The 21,161-nt window shown below is 41.8% G+C and overlaps 1 long non-coding RNA gene across 2 annotated transcripts; it reads right to left on the reverse strand.

Annotated features, from left to right (window-relative positions):
* Positions 1-266: 266 nt before the first annotated feature.
* On the reverse strand, positions 267-20,659 carry LOC106021863. Of its 2 annotated transcripts, XR_005873037.1 has the most exons (6): positions 20,437-20,659; positions 19,252-19,372; positions 15,699-15,760; positions 3,879-4,015; positions 2,047-2,178; positions 267-701 (listed from the first exon to the last, which is right to left on the reverse strand). It is a non-coding gene; the product is annotated as an uncharacterized LOC106021863 (long non-coding RNA). The 2 variants fall into 2 exon arrangements; XR_001197009.3 differs by lacking the exon at positions 19,252-19,372.
* Between the last annotated feature and the right edge of the window lie 502 nt (positions 20,660-21,161).

A 21,161-nucleotide genomic window follows, 5' to 3' on the forward strand; every position in this document is an offset into this window, starting at 1 on the left:
ACACTCCATGGTCTGCAGCTGCGAGAAAGTACCTGGAATTATGGGGCTTAGCAGGGCCTCCAATTAGGGCCAAGTTGAAAGTGAGCACGGCCTTTCAGAACCCATCAGTATCAATGATAGTTTGCCTTGCTCACATCACAGATAAGCGAGATGGATTTCCACAAGGAAAGTTCCCCAGGCTTCACGAAGAGCATTACTATCCAGCTCCAACACTCTAAAGTGTGTTCAGAAGAATCCCTATCATAATTATATCCACACACAAAAGCTAAAGTTTTCCATTTCTTTTTTATTTTCCCACATGACAAGGTTGCTAATTGAATGTCTGGGAAAGGCCGCCTTTTGAAATACTTTCTTGCAGTTTCTTGTTTCACCCTAGAACAACATCATAAATAAGCCCCAAAGTGATGTCTCAGCTGAGAAGGATGAATCATAAAAGCAGACGCCACATTTAAAATAAACCTTTTTCTGAAGTACAATGAAATTCGATTAAAGAGCTGGTCTCCTTGCAGCAAACATCGCTGACAGGTGTTCCTTAGCTCCGGCTCCTGATTGGTCATCATCTGAAATCCATGCTGGGAAGCGGATGTCCCTCGCAGCTGTCTGTCTAGCAGGGATGATCCCCTAAACAGGTTTCACTGAATTAGTCTCTACAGAAGCACTTCGGCTCGGGAAGGAAGGCACTGCAAGTGAAATTAATCACTCTGGGAGAGAGGGAAGAAATAATAGAGAAAATTTAATCATTTCCATACCAATCTTTAGGGTTTAAATCTTTAATATTTCTAAGATTATAGTAACATCTTTGAGAAATGAATCTTAATTACAGGATTAGCATGGAAGTACCAGTCAGTTAATATAAATAGACCAACCTAAATTGCTGATCTCTTTTAGACTAAAGTGGATAATGAGGACTTTTTAGAATTCTGAGGTTGAGCTGACTTCTCAAGAACTAATGCCAAGATCATTGGAAAATACACATGGCCACACAGAAAAGAAAAATATAAATTCTTTGAAGGTTTATTGAAATATTAATCCATATGGAGTGTAACATCTTAATTGACCACTGGCTTGATATATTCTGTCACTAAAAATCCCTTTTTGGTTACTGGGGATCATTAAACACTCTTAACACGATAAACCACTGAGCCTGTAAGTGAGGACCCTTTGAGATGGTGCAGTGGGTAAAGGTACTTGCTGCTATGCCTGATGATCTGCGCTCAGTCCTGGGACCCAAATGGGGGAAGGTTAGAACTGTCTCCTACAAGTTGCTCCACATTCCGGTCATGGCATGCATACACATGAACACAAATAAATAATATCAAATCCAGATACACAAATAATTATTTGCCAAAGGTATTGATTTTTTCAAGACCCTCAAAACTATATTTTTAAACTGAAAAGTAAAGAGAATTTGCACCCTCAATACAGTTCAGATACTGCTTGTATGAAGAAATGTATCAAGAGCTGGGATGTAGCTCAGTGAGTTCCTGACTAGTATATATGAGGCCCTAGGCCCAATGCCCAGCACTGAGGAAAAGAAAAGAAACTGACTGAACTATATTCGCAAATGCTCATGTTTCTAGTTTTGAAAAACAATAATTTTATTAAGTGACTAATAATATATGGCTCAGGCTGAGTGTGGTGGCATACACCTATGATCCCAGCATTTGATAGATGGAGGCAGGAGGTTCTCAAATTTAAGGCCAGCCTGGACTGCACAGGGAGATGCTCTCTCAAAATAACAAATAAGCAAATATATGGCCCAAACAAACTAAACAAATACCTAGTTTTTTAAAAACACCCTGACTATAGTACTCATTAAGCCCATTGTATAGTACCAATGTTCCAAGTTATGGGCCTGGCTCGTCAGTTGGAGTCAGTCATTAGATCCCACATGAACAGTTTTCATCACTGTCCAGCTGCATCTCCCCTTGGGATCATGTGCCCTTGGGATCAAGTTCCCTCTGCCTCCTCCCTCACTGTGACCTAGTATACCACATGTGCAGAGCATTTGGCAGCCCAATTTACACAGTCACAACTAGATCTTACCCGTTACTCAGCCACACTAGTATTTTGGAGTAGTAAGCAAAGCCCATGGGCCTTGAAAGCAGTCCACCTGAAGCTGATAACCATAGTTTGACCTGCGGCCAATCTCTTGATTCTTAGGCTCCCTCTGGTCTCCTGAGGAGAGAAGTCACTGAAGATGTTAGAGCATATGAAAAGGAGCAGGCCTATAAATTCCTGAGGCTTCCAGCCTAAGGGTCACCTGCTGGCACACCCACCTAAGCTTTTCATGGTGACCATGTCAATAACAGGATGGGGTGTATAATGCATCCATAAAGCATGCACAGCAGAGAGGAAAATCAGAGCCACTATGGGTCTTGCAAGACCTTTTTAAGAATTAAAGCTTTGCATTTAGTCCCAACAGAGTACAGGCTGAGAGAAGGTCTGTTTGGGATTTGTAAGTGAAGGCCGAGAGCTAATGATGTGCTCACTGGTAAAGCGCTTGCCTAGCATCCATAAGGTTCCCCATTCCATTGCCAGCTCCACAAAGAAAGATAACAGGGAACTGGCAAGACACACAAAGGCATTGCTTAGTACGCCGAACTTTTTGTACAGCCGGTGTCAAAGCTGACTTTCTTATTCTAGAGTGTGTTCAACTAGCCCCATATCTGAGGCTTAAATCCCAGAGATCCCCGCCCCTGGTTATAATGAGTCTTACAGGAGGCTATGGGGCCTCAACAGCGGGAAAGGAGGAGCCAGGGCAAGTTCCCATCCTGCTACTTGAGTGGTAAAAATAAAACAAAACTCACAGAACTGAATGGCAGTTTTAACTCAGTGCTTGCAAATGACCATTCCACATCAGAGTCCAGTTCTATTACCTGGTCTCCAAGCACACAAGGCCCAGGGCATAAGAGATCTCCAGGCAGGCCAGGAGAAAAACCCCTGGCAGCAATGGAGGGCACAGAAACAGTTTAAGAAATGTCCCTCTAAGGGATCGAGTTTCACAGCCCAGCTATACCCATGATCCTGAGTTAGCATCGACGTTTGTGAGACCCCACCCATTATTTCAGAGATAGACAGGCTCTCTTAGCAAGATCTCCAGCACCAACAGCCATTGCTAATTCTTAAGATGAGGCTATCCTGAAAAAAGCCTCTCCCTGAGGGCTGCAGATCATTGTGGTTTGGGTGTATTTAGATAGTTTTATGGTTAACACACTGCAGTATAAATAAATATAGGTTAGTGTGAGCATCTCTGCTGAAAATATGTATGCCATAAAATGACAAATAAAATAGGTCAATAACTAAGCCCATAGTAAATAGCTCAGGCATAACATTAGCATGAACTAAGATAAACCAGCCTTCTTCAAAACTGATGATAAATTATTCACAATGGAATTTGAAAATGAAAAGCTAACTGTGAACTTACACACACTCCACTTCAGGTGAGAAGAGGTCTTAGGAAAGCAAGCACAGTTTATGCATTTGTGTGCGCAACTAACCTTCTGCCTGTTCTGCTTCTGAGTTCTATCACAAAGACACAGTAGGTGCTAATAACCTGTCCCCAGCACAGCTGCCATTTGCAAGTTGCTTAAAGGCCAGGTAAGCACAAGGACAGACATCAGGGTATTGTCAACTTTCTTTGGGGGATGTTTAGGGTGAAAACAAGGGTCTGAAGTAGATACTATACACTGACTTTGATGGGAGCTGGGGCAAAGACTACAGGGTGACAGTGTCTTGTTTTGATTGCGTTTAATAGCAGAAGACAGCGGTTGATCTGAAGATACTGGAGTAGGTGGTGGGAACATAGGATACCTCTGTTCTCAACAACAGGTACATTCTGAAAACCCCTAACTCTCCTTCCCTGAGTGTAACCTTACCTTGTACTTTTAAGACAACTGCAAGATGAGCTGTTCGGGCTCAAATATTTGTTCCCATGCTCTGTCTTCGAGGTAGAAACACTGCTGGAGTCCACTGCTTTGTTTTGAAGTTTTAATGGGCTATTAGATTCCTCTCACTGCAATGAGATCCCAGAGAAAGAACATATAAGGAGAAAGTGCTGATTTTGGCTCATGGTTTTGGAGGTTAAGTCCTGATAAGTGCCCACACAGTCACAGCAGGAGGGCACAATGGAGCCAAACTGCTTACACTGCAAGCCAGGAACAAAGAAGAGGCCAGAGCACCAGAGTCCTTTAAGGTCATAACACTGATGACCTCCTGGCTGCATTCTCACAGGTCTGTGGCCTCCCAACGGTACCATCTTGAGGGCCAATGTTTTACAGGTCTTTGGACAACATTTCAAATCCAAACTGCAGAAACCGTGGAGATATTTTCATACATACAGAATCATAAACTGGGGTGATGAGTAATGTCAAATTACAAGTTTATAAATGTTTTGCTTTGTTCCTGCTTTTTTCTTTTGTTATAAGTTTATTTTTTAAAGCTGCTTTGTAATTTTCACCTGGTATATAAAGAACTTGGAATCACCTCTGAGAAGTAAATTCTGACCAATTTGAAAATAAATGACTTCTATTCAATCTGAGGTCCTAGAGAAAAATGCTAGCCCCCAATTTAGAGATAGTCAGGTAGATATAGACAATGACTGTTCATAGCAGAGACCTCTGGGAAACAGGCCCACAATGGGAAAACCCAGGCTAGGACTGGCCAGCTGCTTGAGTCTTGCATTCAAATTTGGCCAGGAAGAGCCAGGAGAGTGCAGGCAGCTGGAGCCCATGCTGCTGAGATGTCTCTCCTTGAGCTTCGCCAAGCTCCAGAGAGCCTATACTGAAGATAAATCTTCCTTGGGCTTCTGGCAGGGGGAAAAAAAGTAAGCACTGTGAAATACACCAGAACATTCTATTCCATTCTGTTCCTAGTGGGATCTGCCCAGCAGAAGAACTTAACCCAGTCTAACCCAACATCAGGCTCATCTGAGCTCCCACAACACCCCGCTCTGGCCATCCTGGCCCACTAAGCAGACAGCAGGGAAGGTGCATAGCTGAGGGTTCACTAAAGGCTGCTGCGTGCTTCCCTTCCTCTCCGCACATCCCTGAAGGCTACAGTCCCTGTTACCCTGCTCTTCACCCAAGCTGTCAGGAGGAAATCACAGAGCACTGCAAGGAGCAAAAGCACACTTTGAACAGCTGGAGCTGGGGCCAAATGCAGACAGCAAGGCAGACATTTCAAGCTAAGGGAACTACCGTGGCCTGAGTGATCCTGTCACCTCCAAAGCTCTTGTGTTGGAAACGCAGTCCTCAATGGCAACAGCATTTGGAGGTGGATCTGAATGGGAAGATGTCATGAATGGATTAATGCTGCTATAAAAAGAGTTTGAACCAGGGGGTTCTTCTCCCTCTCTGCCATGTGAGGACAGAGGGAGAAGGCCTTCACCAGCCTCCAGAACTGTGGAAGTAAATCCTCTTCCTTCCAATTACTCATCCTGTCACCCTGTTATAGCAACACAGGTCAACGAAGACACTGCCCGGACAAACAACTCCAATGGGTAAAGAAGAGGCTGTGTGAGGACAGAAGAGAAAAGCAAGCAGAGAGAAAAATAAAGGAACAAAATACAGATGCTAGAGACCCAAGAGAAATGGAGGGATTTAATGTATGTGTCAGACCAAGGAAAGCTTTGGAGCAAGGAGATGATGCAATATAAACTGCCAAGACTGCAGCACATGGAAAAATGGCTATAAAAACCTAACAGCTTGAGCATGAATCCCAACACTCAGGAGACAGAGGGAGTGGGGCTCTATGAGCTTTTCAGGCCAGCCAGCGCAACATAGTGAGACCATACCTACGGAAGAAAAAAAAAGCTAAAAGAAGTATTATAGAGACCATAGAGAACATGGAGAGATGTATAGGGGACAAAAAGACCCTTGGATCTATAGATTTTAGAAAAGGAAGAATACTGGGAAGGAGGAAGCGAGGAGGACAGAGGACAGATGACACTGTTACAACAGTGACTTGACACCTGGGTTCCCGGGGCAGGAGAGATGCCATGAGGGCTGAGGAAGAGGTGGCTCAGGGAGGAGACACAGGAAGGCAGTTAGGGTTACACACCTATGCCCAGGCAATGGAGAGCGCCATGGCACAGGGCAGTGTGCCAGGGGCAAGTATCTTTGAGGACCAAGATGGAGCTGAGCAGCAGGAGCCAGAGACACTGTGATATGCACACAGATGAGAGCTGTAGGCTACAAGTTGTCAAAAAGCCCCTTGGATGGCTAAACAACCAGATGGCATGGGATCTCGGATAAGACCATGCAGACAGCAGATAGGAAGACATGTCCACAGCTTCCCAGAGGCAGAAAGCTAAGAAGGTTTTAAACATTCCCCGTGCAGCAGAGGAGAGACAGGGCTAGCAGGGTTAAACCAGACCAGGAGGGATTGTTGAAAAGTGAATGGAGTATTTCACAACATGGAAGAGGAAACTGCGATAAAACTGGCTGGCCAGAAGGGGAGCCCATTCCTATGAAAATGTGGAGCTACCAGAGTCAATATTACTACCAAGTATAAAATCATGAGTATTTTAATTTTAGTGTGTATAATAACCACCTTGAGTGAGTCTATTGATAAGGAGGATTACCATACACAGGACAGGGATGTCGTATGTTATGTTATTAGGGAGAAATCACTTACATGAGAAGCAGAGAACTGAGGTCAGTGCTCTGCTGGGCTCCGAGCCCCAGGAGAGAGAGAGAGAGTGACCCCCTCCTTCCTTGACCTTTATCTCTGCTTTCCCCCAAATACCTGTGACCACGCCCAAACAGGCGTGGTCAGTACTGCGGGTACCTGAGATCTCTACCTAGTCTGTGACTCAGAAATTTAGGAACAACTCAGCCATTTTGAAGACACAGACTTGTAATACCAGATAGTAAAGACTGAGACAAGATGACTGCAACTGTAGAAAACCTGAGAATTCTTTGTCAAACTTGAAAAAGTAAAAAGATGACTAGGAATATATCCTATGGCAGGTGCTCGCCTTGTATATATTGGGGAGAAAGGTTCAAGTTCTTCTTAAAGGGGCCTATGTCACAAAGCTTTCCAAAATGATGACGTTTCCCAAAGGTTCTTAAGCACTGTCTTCTAACCTTGTACTTACAAATTAGTAGTATGTACACACTCACCCCAAACAATTTCTTCCTTTCTTCTTATTTTTTTCCAAGACAGGGTCTCACCATAGCTGTTCTGTAACTCACTCTATAGACCAAGTTAGCCTCAAATTCAGATCTGCCTGCTTCTGCCTCCTGTTGGGATTAAAGGTGTGTACCACCATGCCCAATTTCTTCCCTTCCTTCCTTCTTCCCTCCCTCCCTGCCTCCCTGCCTCCCTCCCTGCCTCCCTGCCTCCCTCCCTGCCTCCCTGCCTCCCTCCCTCCCTCCCTCTCTCTCTCTCTCTCTCTCTCTCTCTCTCTCTCTCGTTTTTTTTGAGACAGGGTTTCTCTGTGTAGCTTTGGAGCCTATTCTGGAACTCTCTCTGTAGACCAGTCTGACCTTGAACTTACAGAGATCCGCCTGCCTCTGCCTCCTGAGTGATGGCATTAAAGGCGTGTGACACCACCAACAACCGACTGCAAACCAATTTCTTAATAAGGACATTGGCTCAATATAGTCTTACCAAGTAGTCACTCTCTAACTTCTTCTGTGGGTAATTTTGGTTTTAATTTTGAAGCTCTTCCCAAAGACCTTGAAATTTCTTTGCTACTTAAGTCTACAATGAACTACAATTTGAAATGTACTATATATAGTTTTACAGATTAGATATTTAAGATATCAGCCAAGCACAAATATTCCTTAACAAATACAGAGGGAGAAAACGGATTGGGCCCCCTGCCCCGAAAGATTCTTGCAAGCCCGTTTTATGAGAAAAAGCACTTATCTGATTTGTACTCATCCCTACAGCTTTTCTTCCTCACTGTGGTCTGGGGAGGGAGCCCGGGGCCTCTTAGAGGCTAGGTGAATGCCTACTGCACTGCTCTACCTTAGGCTCACAAGCCCAAACCTATAAACTCTTATTAAAGGACTTCAGAAAAACACAAGGAACTCTTAAATAGAATGCTGTCCAGGCAGATGCTTCAATGCTTCAAGAAATTCTAGCTAGACCCGATCTCACTCTGGTAACCTGCAACTTTACTCCAGTTTGTGTCCCTCTTGCGGCTGTCCTGCTTCCTCGGGTCACATGCGTCTCCTTCAGAACACAAGCCTGACTGGCCCTTGGTCTCTTTACCCAAGGCTTCTTCATCGCCTTCGTCATCACGGTCTCTTGACGGCTGAGTTCTAATGTCTCACTGTGTTGACTCCCTGTTCTTTTGACTTTTTCCTTGTCTATACATCCCAGTCTAGGAGCATGAGTTAGGGGCAAGGGCACTGTGCTGTCTTCTTTACTGTGAGTCTGAATGACTCAAAGTACTATGACACTGGATAGATACTCCAATACATTTTTCACAAATCAGTCATTGCACTGGCTTTAAAGGGTTTATATGTGCACCTCATCTTTTAGCTTGTCACTTATTAAAGTAAGGAGCATTTAATCTTATTCTTCATACATAATGATGGCTATGACCACATTAGGCTAAAGAGAAAGCCGCTGAAAGACAGGTAGCCTAAGTCTGTTTCCTCACTCAATACAGTTAGAGATTTATAATCTGAACTATAGGAGGGGTCAATGGTGTAATTAATTATACCTAATGTTTCTTAGAAAGAAAAAGATTGGACCAGACATGGTGGTGCACAACTTTAATCCCAGCACTTGGCAGGCAGGCAGAGTTCTAGGCCAGGCTGATCTACATCTCTGAGTTCTAGGTCAGTCTGGTCTACAAAGTGAGTTCCAGGGCCAGACAGCCAGGTGTCACATTATTATATCTTATGTAAGAAAATTACATTTTATGAAAGGAAATCAAAATAACAATCATTCCTTAAAATTCTTTTCCATGGGTCTTCCTCAAAATATCACATATGGCTTTGCAAGACATTATCATGTCTCAGTAAGTAAAATTTAACTGAGTATAGCTCCTAGAAGGGCTGGGTGGGAATGAGAGCTATTTTTTTCATTAAGCATTGTATACATTAAAGTAACTACATTATTCAGGGACCAAATACCTGAAAAGGATTACTTTTCACTTTTTAGTTTTCTTTTTCTTCCTCCCTCCCTCCCTCCCTCTCTTCCTCCCTCCCTCCCTCTCTCTCTCTCTCTCTCTCTCTCTCTCTTTCTCTCTCTCTCTAAGTACACAGATGAATTAAAAGCATTTTCAGTATCCCCACCAATCTGACACCATGTGGGTAATTCTGCAAGTGAGATGGAGTGACCAAAATGGGAGTCTATAGATCCAGAAGTTACAGTGCATGTCTGGGTATCTAGTCTCTGTTAAACCTGGAAAACTGTCCCATATTTTCCAGAGTAAACTGTGAACTTTGCAGCAACAGTGTGTACACCTTTCCACACCCATGAAATTTTACCAAGAAGAGAGATGATCTAAAAAGTATGCCTTTTAGCATCAATGAACAAAACCTAGATTCAGAAACAATGTGTTCTTCTACTTAACTACAAATAACTTAAGATAGCCTATATGTTTTAAAATCATTAACTAATATAATTGCTACAAAAATTCCACAAAAATATAGATACCCTTCTTGCCTGGTTTGCTCTCCAAAAATCAATTACAGTTTGAAAAGTAATCACCTATAGATATAGGTGTACTACACAATTCCACTAGTGAATATACATCCCAGGAAAATATATTTATATTCATACACACACACACACACACACAGAGAAAGAGAGAGAGAGAGAGAGAGAGAGAGAGAGAACGAGCGAGCCACATGACTATGTATAGCAGCTTTACCTGTAGTTATAAGTCAAAGCCTAGAAAGAACTATGATGCCCCAACCGTGAGGGGTTAAACTGTGGCACGCATATGCTTTGAGTTGCTACAGAAAGGGAGGTGGTTAAAATAGACACACACACAACCGGAATCTTCATAAAACAAGTCAATCACAAAGATTACCTGATGTCCTTAGACAACATTCACAGGAATGGAGGGTAGACTAACTGTTGGAGTGGGGGGGGGCATGAATAGGCTTGACCACAAAGGAGAAAGATAAGGTTTTTGGTGATGGAAATGTTCTTCATTATTCAATATCAATAAGTAGGCTGTGACATTAAATATACTGCAAAATACTACTGGGAGAAACTGGGTAAAGGGTTCAAGGACATGTCTATTATTTTGCATAGCCACCTTTGAATCTATAATTATCTCAAAATATAAAGTTTAATTAAAGAAAACATTAAGGAGGACAGGAATGATAGTACTCAAGAGACAGAGGCAGGCAGATGCCTGTGAGTTTGGGGCCCACTTGTTCTACACAGAGAGTTCCAGAACAGCCAAGGGTATACAGAAACACTGTGTCAAAAAAATAAACAACTATAACAACAAAACACAAACACACACTACCCACGCCAGCCCCCCCCCAAAAAAAAACAAGGGAAACGTTCTAGTTACTGAATTTGTTTTGCTACAGTGAGCTCTAAGCATCTGTACCAACTAGAAGGTGAATGAAGTACAAACTGGACCACACATACAAAACCCACAGTGATTTCTGCCCCAGCTGGCATCTTTCAATCTCCTGGTTCCTTGCTTGGTGAATGCACACTTCCAAGTTCCTGCCACTAGGGTTGGAGGCATCCTCTGTAGGCTAATTCTTCCCTTTTCTACTGACACTACAACGGCTCCTCCATCGGATGCTCAGACAGCAAGGAAGTAGGTCACAGCTACCCAAAGGTCGAAGGGATGACAGCCTTCTTTACACAAATCTGATGTTCCCACACACAATGACGGCTCTGCCAGGTGAGGCAATTTTCTTCCAGAATCTGAGCTGCACTGATATATTTGTTCAGGAGGAAATGTCCTATTGGGGGTGGAGAGGGAGAATTACAGAGAATTAAAAGTATATGTGGATGCCTGTCATCTTTTTTCTCCCATAAGTCTACTAGAGGTGGGTTAGGAATTGATTTTGAATCTACCTAATGATATCTGGTTGCTAGAAAAATCACAACAGCAAAAGAATTTTTAAAACCTTTTCAATCATCAATAATCATTTAATCAAATAAAGACATTTTAGACCAAAAAGAATTAAAATAAAATTTATTTGATTTTTCCCTATTCTTTGATTAAAGCAGCAAATATACAACAATCCTCTGAAATATTAGCCTTTTCAATAAAACCAGTGACGTGGAAGCACTTTGACTTCTGCACGGCAACTGAGGACTGGAGCCAGAGAATACTGCAGTCTATAAACAGCTACCCCCAGCACGTCAGCACCACTAAACAGCGTGCTCCATGTCCTCTGCATCCAGACAGAAACAGATCTCAGGAAACCCAAGAACACTTGCTGGATCTAAAAATAATAATTATTTGTTATGATCATTGTCAGTCCTTAATATCTTGTACAAAACTGACTCCAACTTAACTTGACCATGCTGCCTGATATTTGGGAGAAGACAAACCACTAATCAACTGTGAATATTAACTGAAAATGCTACCTTGTGGAGGCATTTTAATATCTTAGTAATTGGGTGAAGTGTTCCCTCTAACTGCTGCTTTAAAATGGTTTCTATAACAAAAATGTCAGCCAGGGTACACGGAGTCTTTGCAAACACTCAAGGCTCTAGTATGAGTAAGTGACCAAAGCCCCCCTGCAAGGGGAGCTACAACTCTGCATAGTGGAGGTCATATGGAAAATAGAATTACATGCTACTTTGTTCCTATATTAAGTTATCACAGAAAGTCAGGTGAAACACAGTAAAGTGAATTCTGGAAAAAAAATTAAGTAGATTGGTATGAACCATGTCAAAGTAAACCGCCTTGATACAAACAAGAAAGAGTTTGAAAGCAGGTTTCTTTCTTCGTTTATTATTTCTAACTAGACCTCTATAATCACATGAGTAACTTAAAAACAAAAATGTTTTCTACAAATAGTTCTTCTCTAAAGAACTGGGACAGAATTTCTTTTATGAGAGAGAAGAAATAGAGAAATGTCTAATGTTCAAGGGAATAATCTTCTTCAAAAACAAAAAACAAAAATGAAACAAACTTCACTTTCACTATTTAAATTAAGTTTACAAAGATAATTTTCCATTCATTGTCAAATGAAGAAATGCACACTAAGTGATGGGGTTGTAAGTTACTTCTATAATGCTTTATTTTACACCAAATAAATCAAATAACAATAGCGGTGTTTTGCTTAATATAGAGTGGTCTGAAGAAAAGGTACCTTACATAAAAATCTACTGAGGGAAAGCTATCTTTATCTTAAAGATGCAAATCTACAAATTATAAATGCGGTACAAATGGCTGCAGACTTCAGGCTACGGCTCCCATGGCACATCCCTCACAGCTCTTTATCTGGAAAGTCCCTGTAGAGGGGGGAGAGAAAGGACCTGGGGTGGGGGGTGGTGATGTAGAAATAAACCCTTAGGCTCAGGAAGTCACAGGTACAGCTTTTCACAGTGCACCCTGTCTACTGCAGAGCACGACAAAAACAGTAACAGAGGCCACTATGCCACACCTCAGGCAATTCTTGGAGAAAATGTGAAACAATAATTCTGTGTTCTCAAGCTCACCCTTTCTCCACTTAGATATTGGCTGAATTGTCAATCTCCCCCCCCCCCCCCCACATTTCCAGGGCCAACTAATAAGGAAGCAAGTCAGTTGGCCGAACTTCCCTTAAATCAACTTGTTTTTAATTTCTAAAAACATTTTATATATTGATTTTATGACTTAGGTTACCATAAAATAAGCTAGGCTCCCATGAAATACCATTGGGTTATTGTCTTTCAATGGCTTTCCCTGGTAAACATCACCAGCCCAATTCACCACAATTTCTCCCACCATGGGAGACCTAAAATTTTTACACATTCTGATGTATAAATACATGATGTCTATTTCTTGTAAAAAGGATTTTATGTATTGACATCTTCGTCCTAGGATCACAGAAAAGACAGGAACAAAATCTGACAAAAATGGAGGGCTGCACTGGTGTCTAAAAACCAGCACTTGGGATTAATCTTCACTTGCAGAGGAAACAATCCAGTGTCAAGACAGAGGTGGCCTGCCATGAAACACTGCATTAAATACTACAACAACTCATGTGAACTGTCTTAATACAACCCCATGTCATCTATAGATGGCTGTGTGTACACCTTCAATTTAATGTGAAAATGTGTCAAAATATTCAGCTAGTCGAAGACAGCATCAAACAAATCAGCAGCTACTGTATGACTAAAATGAAGACAGAATCAGACTTGAGAAGAACCCTAAAAACTAAGGGCCCAGCCGGCATCAAGACTCCAGTTATCACAAACAACATCATGATTTTTGTGGGCTGCTTATGAAAACTGCATTTCCCTAGCTAGCTGGGAGGAATGAAAAGCTTCTTACAGCCAGCTAAAAAGAAAGTCTTTACCATGCCCCTTGAAAAAGCTCATTTTCACATTACTCAGGCTTCATTATGCTAAATCAATATTCGTTTAGTCACTGGGGTTATTGACATATTTTAAAATAAAAGTATACCCTTCAGCTACTGCACTCATTACAGGTAATTTGTCTTGTCAGAGAGCAGGGAATATTATCTTAGTCTTTCAGGGGCTGACAGCCCATGGAAATACCTCCCCATGGTTACAACTGTAAATAATTTTAAGGTAAAATATTGAAAAATCAATGACTGCTTCCTGCAATCTGTCACAAACAAATCAATCATAATCTGTACTGCCATCGAGTATGATTTGAAGGAGATGGGAGCAGATGTAATTCCTGGCTGGAGTCTCTCATTTCAAAATCACTTCACATAATGGTGTCATCATTTAAACACTTAACAGTCAGCGCAACGGCTGCTTGTAACATCGAGTTGGACAAAACCACAAGGAGGAGGAGGAGAAAATGCCATCACTATTATGTTAACAAACATTTAATTTAAATGGTTGGTGCATTAGTAAATTTCCGCTGTGAACAGTTTTACCTGCCCCTTTCACAGCTTGAAATTAATCAGGGCTGCTTTCTTTTGTCCTGACGGGTGGGAAGTTAGCCTATGACTTCAACTGTACTCTCTAAAACACTTGTACTTTTTATTTCAGAAAAACATTATAGAGAAAAAAATCTGGAATTAACAAATAAGACACATGGGTTCCAGAATACTCTACAACTCTTTCACTGTAACAATGACAAAAAATAGTGTCATACAAGTCAAGATCATACTTAATGGCCTAAAAAATCGGCAGAAAGGTCTTGGATGCCCAAATGTTGAATTTTACATTTCCTTCTATTAATAAACACATTTCAACTTTGTAATGTTGTAGTAGTCAGGTTGAAAACATGCTGTACTCTAAACACAAGCTGTACCGTCAACTGCTGTATTAAAAGCAAGAGAAATAACCCAACCATGCCAGGTGTGAAGTTGGTCATGGTCACAACACGGAATCGTGCCAATGTAAACTGCTTTCCAAATAAGTGCATTGCTATCGGCATTTTCTAACTCCATTGTAATGGTTCCCCAGCTGCTGACACCCTTTGAGAAGACACGGGGAAAGGAATTTGAAACTAATATTTCTCCTGCTCCTCGAGGGCTCCCCCACACATCACTTCACTTCCAGACTATCCGGAATCTTTTCTGAAGGTCTGTGATTGTAAATGTGCTCTAGTACCTTTAATGCAAGAAATCAATTTGAGCTTCCACATTTCTTAGCATTTTCCAATTATACAATTAGACACCATGAAGCCCTTTACTACATATAGGTCAGGGGCTAGAAATTTGTGATGACAGAGAAAACGCTGCCTTTCTTAAAAAGAAAAACAAACAGATATAAATACTATTAACAATTGAGGACTGTGTCAATACTCCTAGACAAAGTAATTGCTCTTCTGAACGGACTGATTTATAACTGAACCTTCTTGGTCAACATGGCAATACAGGGCCAGAAGACAGCTTCTCTGGAAGATATAATTGGAGCCCAATGCTGTTTTTCAGGAATCTTAGATTTCAATGCCAGCAGTAGTTTTGAAGACAAAAATATAATGGGTGAGTTATCAGAGATGCCGTCCATCGTGTAGCAGAGTCTTCTATTCTGTGTGAGCTGCAACAGCTGCAAAGCACACAGTAGCCAGCCTAGTGTGGTGGGAAGGGATAGCCTGGACAGGGTTTCTGAAAGTCAATAAAGCTTGGGCTGGAAGCAAGCAAAGAAACCATGGCCTTCTATCTCCAGCTGCTCTCTTGCTGGGGTCTCTGCATCCCAGGGCCAACCTGCAAGTCTTCCCCTGTACTGGACCGGGCTGGCGCTCAACCACCATAGAGAATACCCCTAGGTAATGCAACAAAGGAATAGGAGGTAAATGAGGACAGCTGGACAACAGGCTGAGTGCACGTCAATCCCAAACTGAAATGTCATCTGCTAGAGCTGTGCAGGACGCCATCGCAGATCTAATTCACAGAAAGAAGCTATTTTAAGGGTGCTGAGTAGGCCAAAATGTTATTTCTCAGCTCTCTAAACACAGCCTTTGGCTCTGGAAGAAGCAGACTCGGAAAGTTAGCAGAGGAAAAATAGGATGGTTCCCATAGCTCAAAATTAAACTGCCGTCTATTGGACAGACTTCTCATGTATGATAAAGATTCAGTATTGCAGGGAAAAGTGCTCTTGACGATAGATTGTATTACCTCCCTGTCTTCCGAATCACCTCCTTCCATGGGCAGTCAGGAGTCCAATACGAACTGGGAGTCTTAAAGAGAAAATGGTCACAGTTAGCTTCATCTCTCTTACCATTTCCTTCCTTCATGCAATTACAATTTAATTACTGATACCTCAATTGATTTTATTCATGGATGATGCAATTCTTAAAAAGCACAGTTTAGCTATTTCCACTAGAGAACATTTAGTATAACCTTCTTAATTAATCAGTCATAACCGATTCCTCCAAAAAGGATAGCTCTTGATATTTTCAAGAGTACCCCCCACTGTAAATATTTCATATAAGACGAAGAGTTCTAATGCATTTGAATACCTTTAATGAAACTTGAATCCAGCTCACAACAGATATGAAACTTGATAAATCTGGATATATATATATATATGTATAATTTCACTATTTATGCTTAGGAGAAAAAGAAAACAAACCTCAATCCTCTTATGTTTAAATTCAACAACTCTATCACGTTTAAAAACAGAACAGACCCCTAAGCTTAAAGGTAAACAAAGAGGAATCCTATCTGTGCCTGCCTAACATTTTCTTTACATTTGTGCCGTTTCGAGCTTGCTATAATGCTTTAGCCCTGAGTTTTTTTTTAGGTTCCAATCACTAAGGAGAACACAAGTCTATTACTCACAAACAATTAAATAGTATTTCATATTACAGCAAGACCACGCTAATACCTATAATAATCCCCAGAGAAGCATTTGTTCTCACAAATGCTAGACTACCTTCAGTAAAATTATCTTATGGGGGGGGTCAGCTACCAACTTTATTGATAATAAATGTTGTAATTCACTAAGCCCAGTTCCTTGTTCTTTTCCTTAGATAGTACAAATATTCTGCAAAGTAATTCTTTCTCAAAGCCTTTCTTCCCTACCTATACCTAGAGCCCCATTTTCAACAAGTTTTACATACAGCTGTATACTTTCTATAATTAAGAGCTTGATACCAATGGCTGAAAATGATGCTGGATTTATTCTTAAAAGAACCAGATCATAAAAATAATTCCAAAATGTGATTTGTTGCAACTCTATTGTTTCCTTTAAATAGTAATTTAATTTCTATTAAACATCACAACCTTGGGCTTGATTTTATTTGCAAAACCTTGTTTATAAGTCTTACTATTCAATCATAATTCAAATAAATTATGCAATGCAATTCCAAGACAAATGATAAATTATTCAGATATTCCACAAATTAACAATTTTTAAATTTACCAAATTCCTGTTTAGTGCACTAATAGAATTTTAATAATCAAAGGTCTCAGGTGGCATTTCCCGCCATCCACACTTAGCCCCTTTACTAACACGTATACTTTGGTGAAGCCACCTTGGTGCTATTTGAGAGCTTCACATACAGGCACACCCAAAGCATGCAGATAAGTCTTGGTATGTACAAGAACAAATTTCAGTCCATATGTGAAATAACCCCATATTTGGAAGAGAACTTATCTGAAATATACAAATATATTATAGAAACATTGTACTTATCACCTATACAGGAAATAGAAATGATTCTGTGTAAGAGAGCACAGAAATGTTAGCAATACTTTGGGGATATTAGATATGAATGTCTAATCCAATTTTCTCCAAGGTATCACTCCATATTATGGTAAATAAACAAATAAGAGCTGTATCGAGGTGTGGAATATCATTAGCCTGAGAAAAGGCTGGGAAAATGGATTACACAAATGACAACTGCAGGAGAAAATTATATTCTCTTTTCCTGAACAAATGTTAAGTGCAACCTCACTAATAAAGACTTACACTCAAACTATGTTACAATATACCGGGTTTCAATTTTGAAGCATCTAAGTTGATTTGCAAGCTAAATTGTTGCTGAGGTATACTAGAGCTATGAAAACACAGCCAATTTATACAGAAATAAGTCATCAGTATTGCACTTCAGAGAAGAGCTGTGAAAGCAAACTAGTCATTACGGAACAAGAAAAAAATCACCCCTAGGTTTTACATGTTCATAGAGATGTGTCAGCTGCTGTTCTGTTACAAAAAACTATCCTCTACCAAAATGATGTTGAAAACAGAAGCTAATGCAATGTAGAAACCGAAGAGAAATATATGAAGACAGACGTGCTGCCACTCAAAGCAGGTGGTGCTATTTCAGAATTAAAATGTTGTTCCAACTATGGCACTGTGCTCATAATCTATTTTAAACAACTCATTCAGTTCACAAAGGATTACACGATTTCATTCATTTCTACCTCATCAACTAAAGAACATTTTAATTTTTCCTAAGAGTTCTAGAACAAATAAACATTCACAATTGTATTATTAATTAAAATGGATAATTCATTTGTATTAGTATTCCATATCTTTTAATACAATATACCTAATGTAAAAATAACACATTCATAACAGCATAAAAGATAGGGACTGTAGCTGCCAGAGAAAACAATTTGATGGAGGGGTCTTGGGGATAAATAAAGCAATTATCTCAAAATTATCGCTCTTGTTTCAGTTTCAGCAAACAAATCTAAGTAAGTCTTCCTTTGATTTTAGTTCCCCGTGTAATTCTAACCAGCTAATTATCCTTGAAGTCAAGAATGAGGCATGACTCTACACCTGGCCTTTCCCATCATATGCCCATAGTCCCCTCCACTTTCCTTTTTCTACCCTGAGGTTTGATATTGAAGGAAAGCACGGACACCTCTTACACAAATGCTGATTGACAGTCAGCTCCCAGGAAATGTGGAGTACAAAGAGGAGAGAAAATTTTAATGTAGCACTTATGTTAAGGGGTATGAGGTGCAGGGTAAGCCAAGGGCAAGTGGCCACCAGCAACCCCCCTGTCATTGTTTGCACTCGGAGGGATTCCTATTATGGATGGTGATGCTATTTTAACGAGTACCCAGATTATAAACTGGGTCCTAAACTAATACTGTATCATCATTTGTCACCAGTTAAAATATATAATATAGTATTTTGGAAGGAGTAAAAGTTTCCCTCTATTTCTACAAATAAAACTAAATGAGCTATTTCCTAAACACTGTAGCTATGCACTTCATGGTATGAAAAGGGAATTGTTTTAGATCATCAAGGCACTAGGAGAGACGGTTTCATTCCCCAAATCTTAAAAGGTATACATTTCTCATCTATTTACCTTTTCATTATGCTCCTGTTTCTTGCACATTATACATGTCTTCCTCGACAGATTGGTTCTGACCACTAATGAATGTCTACCTAACAATACAGCCCTCTATTTTATGCTTTGCTTTCAAAATTAGAAGCCATTATTCCACAGAGTACAAAGAGCGCCGACGCAAGGTATTGCCAAAAAGCCACAGGTAGTATTAGAACATGCCAGAACACTTAACATTAGACTATCATTCCTCTCTAAAACTTCTGCTGCCAAACTGCTCACAAAATCTGGAAGCTCAAAGACAGGTTTCAAGAGCAATTAAATTCTCCAAAAGCAAAACTGTACAAAATTATGCACTCTTCTTAAGTCTCCATTTATAGACTACATTTTCTCTGGATCTTAATTAAGATAATGATGCACACCTGTGTCAACATTCTCCAGCAAGACAGCCTTATCAGTCATAATCCTTTAAGTACACTCGAAAACAGCAAAGTGATATGACAGAAGCAATCTGTTGCCTTTCCTGATGCTGGTGTTGTGTCTCTGCCACAAGAAAGACGAGAGCTTTAAAACCCAGCAGATTTACTTGTGTAAGTCTTTAAAGTTTTAACTGTAAACAGCTATTACACTAAATAAACAGGCGTCACCTCCTTGGCCCTTGATAGAAACAATGACAACTCTACTTGTCCAAAACTTGAAGAACAAGCTCCATGCCACAGCTTGGCAGTACAGTCGTAGCTCTTATTTTTTTAAAGCTCTATGTTATAAGATCTAGGCATAACTGGATCCGTGCAGATATGACAAACCAATAAACCCTTGGCAAGTTTTAAACTGAAGCTTAACGCGGCTACATTAAAAACGATCAGAATACCCTACCCCTACTGCAACATGTTTAGAAACATACAAATGCAGCAGCAAGGGAAATAAAACAGTCTTGGTGACTTGGCATGAGTTAAGATAGGTCCTACCTCTGCTGGTGAAAAAGGAGCTTCAGCGACAAGAGAGCCGGAACTACAGCTAACAAAGTGAGCAAGTCCCCAAATAGAAAAGCTGATGAATGGAAAGGAAAAGAGGGGTGTGTGTGTGTGTGTGTGTGTGTGTGTGTGTTGGGGGGTTGATCCTCCCCAGTATCAAGATAAAAAGGTAAAACCTTGTTTTCACCAAACGAGAATATAAAACCTTTCTTATAAACAGGGAGAAAGGCCGCCAGATGCTATGCGAATTCCGTCTGCCTGCTAATGATCAGGGTTAGCCTTCCCTCACTTATTAACACAATTCTGTATCTGACACAGGCGGCTGAGGTCAGCCAAGCAGCAGAGCCGTCAATGTGCAAATAAAGCAGAAAATAGAGACATCCTTAAGAAATGAGCCTTAAATTTGATGTAGAGCGGAGGTGACAACCACGGAAACAGAACCATAAATTCTAAAGGTTTCAATATCTTGCAAGATTCTTTCTAGTCTTTCACACCAAAAAGAAGACAGTAGTAGAAAAAACAGGGTGGGGAGCAAGATGGGGAGGGGGAACAGAAACAGCCGAGCTGCCCAAGTGGCAGGATTATATAATGAGGATGTCTGCGTGACAGACTCGGGCTCTCAGTGGCACAAACCTCCTTGGCTCGCTTTCAGAAGTCGTCGTCCTGGAACAGAGCCGAAACACTGATTCAGGGGGACACGCGTGGGCCCGGGGGATACGCCCACGCGCGCCTTCCTGCACGCGGGCTAAAGCACCCGCCTGGCGTGTCTCACGCTCTGGCAGCCCACGCGCGGGGCCCGGCCGCGTCCACGCCATCCGCTTGGTGCGCGGCTCTGCGCGGGCCGCGGACGCTCCCTCGTGGCAGGCCGCGCCGACCGTTAGCTGGGCTGAGCGGGCGGAGCCGGGGGCGGTGCGGTCGCGGGAGGCGGGGACCCTCGCGTCGGGGCGGGGACGCTCCCGGCAGACACCCGAGCCTACCCGGAACCCGGAACGGTCAGCCCGAGAGGCAGCCTCAGGCCGTCGCGCGCTCCCCGGGGCTCCGGCCCCGCGCGCCGCTCGGTCTGGCTCACAGCCGCCAGCCTCAGCGGCGGACAGCTTCTGGTCTCCATGACAATACGCAGTCGAAGCCACGCCCAGCCACGCCCCCTCGGCGCTGGGACTCCGAAGGAGGCGGCTGCGTCATCCAGAGGTGGGGCTAGTGGAGGCCAGCGCCCAATCAGAGACGAGGGCTGTGTAAGGGACGGGCCGGGTGGGCCGAGAGGTTCTCGGAGAATGTAGTCCGCAGGGGTCCAACCTCTTGGGGGCGGAACCTGTAACCGGAGTGCCAGGCAAGGGGCATCCTGCGCGCGTGCGTGAAGG

The sequence above is a fragment of the Mesocricetus auratus genome, unplaced genomic scaffold (assembly GCF_017639785.1).
Source record: "Mesocricetus auratus isolate SY011 unplaced genomic scaffold, BCM_Maur_2.0 Super-Scaffold_100045, whole genome shotgun sequence".
Lineage (NCBI taxonomy): Eukaryota > Metazoa > Chordata > Mammalia > Rodentia > Cricetidae > Mesocricetus > Mesocricetus auratus.